Source organism: Oratosquilla oratoria, chromosome 23 (genome assembly GCF_046742065.1).
Source record: "Oratosquilla oratoria isolate Oo_2021 chromosome 23, ASM4674206v1, whole genome shotgun sequence".
NCBI lineage: Eukaryota > Metazoa > Arthropoda > Malacostraca > Stomatopoda > Squillidae > Oratosquilla > Oratosquilla oratoria.
The window spans coordinates 39092752-39095251 of record NC_134799.1 but is presented as its reverse complement, the minus strand read 5'-3'; the positions used below and the strand labels follow the sequence as shown (position 1 = coordinate 39095251).

Here is a 2500-nt window from a genome sequence, read left to right as displayed (position 1 = left end):
GAAACATGCTTCTATCGATCTGCCCAGTTACCAGATTTTGCCACAATTATGAAAATAATGTTTTATTTTCAATTACATTCATTCAAATTGCACAGAGCCGTTGCTCCTGAAAAGAAAACCCTCATAGATAAAAAGTCACTGCTAAAGAAAATACCCTTCGTGATGTTGACCTTTATCAATCCGTAGCATTTTTAAATATTTGGTAAATTGAACTTACATGAATATTTTAAGATTAAGTCTTATGGAAGAAGATGCTGACATTGTGATTATGAAATAGATTAAGACCCATTTTAGCGGATTATTATTATTATTATTTTTTGTGTACCCGGTATGTACGCAAGTATAATTATCGAACATCTGGCAGCAGCGACACGCATGCGGGTAAGCGCGCGAACACCAAAGTCACCTTGGACTCGACCTTCAGTTCCTTTGCTGTGGCACTTTAAGAGAGACTCACTAGGGTGCTTTGAGCACAGCAAGACTGTCCTTCTTCCCGTACAGACGTCTGCAAGGTAGCACCAGGTAAGATGCTATAGCATTTATTACAGACGAAGTGTAGTATAGTAGATTGTGCTCGTAAGGTATCATATTTGTGAAAGCGAAGTCAGGAAAAGGGTTAATATCGGTTAACTTTGAAAAGAAATGAGTTCATGACCGGTGCATGCATACGATGAAATGCATCACTGTTCAGTGACGCTAACATACTTCATTATGGAGTGTACTGTATTCTATCATGGTGAGGCCAGATTAGAATTAATTATGATGATATTAATATGCGTGTTGATTCTAAAAACTCGAAAATAATTTTTTGGTGACGATTGATAGATACAATGATATTTCACCGTAATGACAATATGCTAATAAGATATCATCTCGGCTAACGACGGTTTTTTTTTTTTTCTTTTTATCGGACCACATGGGTCTGAACTGATCGAAACATCATCCGTTTAACCGCAATTTACTTATCAGTATCGATTCATCGAGAGGAAGTGCCAACGCTATCATTACAAGCCATTTGTAACATCAATGATGCTGTCATTGACCTTTTTTTCGCTGTGCCAGAGGGAGGGAATTCCCTTGTCTGAATAAACTTGTTTAGTGGCAACCAGAATAACGCTAATGCAAGTTGTCAATAGCAGTGACAGGTTATCGCTGTGAACTGGGTGGGGGGGGGGATCAGTCCTCGGGTGACTAAGATGGTACGTTCATGGCCAGATCAAATGTACAGTTCATAAGTAGCAATATATTATAAACACTGACCGGTTTCCAGCTCAGTAAACGCAAATTTGAAATGAGTAAGAATACACGAGTATTCAGTATATACGAGGAAACCGTATTCATCATGGTCGGATGTTGACTCAAAAGACCGGCTTTTTTCAGCTGATTAAAATCACTTGTCGTTAGCAGAATTAATGTTCTTTCAAAGGCAGCGACAATCATCAACGGGTCCGTGGAAATATGCTTTTATCCTTTCGGAGGTAAGGTGTCTCCTGGCTGAATTAATTCGTCTGGCGTTGAAGTAAGATGACAATCGCTGAGGGCGACGACCTACCGATACGCTGGAGAAGGGGTTCCCAAACCTTTTGTTCCTTTGTACGCCTTGGGCATTTTTATATATTAAAGAAAAAAAGCGATGACATTTATGTTTTTATATTATTTTATCAAGAAGTCTGCGTAGACTGCAGAAAAATCTTGATGGTGAAAACATCAATAAACTAAATTCATAAAATATTCTTATTCATCACACATATCTCGTTAATGATTATTGTACAATATTGGTTATTCTCTCAGACCTAATATCACCCTTGAAAAATACAAATGTATCATTAGGGGTACATGGACCCCTAGTTGGAAAACCCTGCCTTAGAGCAAACCTAGGCCTCCCAGGGGCATGGCTTTCAACCATACACACACACACACACACACACACACACACACACACACACACACACACACACACACACACACACACACACACACACACACACACACACACACACACATATATATATATATATATATATATATATATATATATATATACATATATATATATACATATATATATATATATATATATATATACAACACACACACACACACACACATATATATATATATATATATATATATATATATATATATATATACATATACATATATAATCTAGTGTTTGCTACAACAGAATCACTGTTGCAGTGGAACACCATATTTCAACCTTGTTGCTGTTGCTAAGGCGCCATAGGAGTTGGAGTACCATGACTTGGCAGTAGCCAGAATACAAATAGAAATGCCACCCGATACGGAAGGGGTTGATGTCGTCCTGCTTGACCTTGTCGCAAGAGAGGTCAAGTGTATAGAGGCGAAGAGCAGGGAGGAAGGGGAATGGGGCGGGGTGGTGGTCGCGTTGTGCCACTCGACACCACCTGTGCACTGCTCCACGCCCCGGCCGCGCCTGAGCCACGACGCGGGGAACGCCTCTCTCTGTCGTTAGTAGCGC

At 39.4% G+C, this 2500-nt stretch overlaps 1 protein-coding gene across 2 annotated transcripts in view; it reads left to right on the top strand.

Annotated features, from left to right (window-relative positions):
• The first annotated feature begins 366 nt into the window (after nt 1-366).
• Nucleotides 367-2500, top strand: part of Ldh (Lactate dehydrogenase) — a 68805-nt gene continuing 66671 nt past the window's right edge. For both annotated transcript variants that reach the window (XM_076207010.1, XM_076207012.1), the window contains exon 1: nt 367-522. The gene's annotated coding sequence lies outside the window, so the exon portion shown is untranslated. The remainder of the gene's footprint in view (nt 523-2500) is intronic.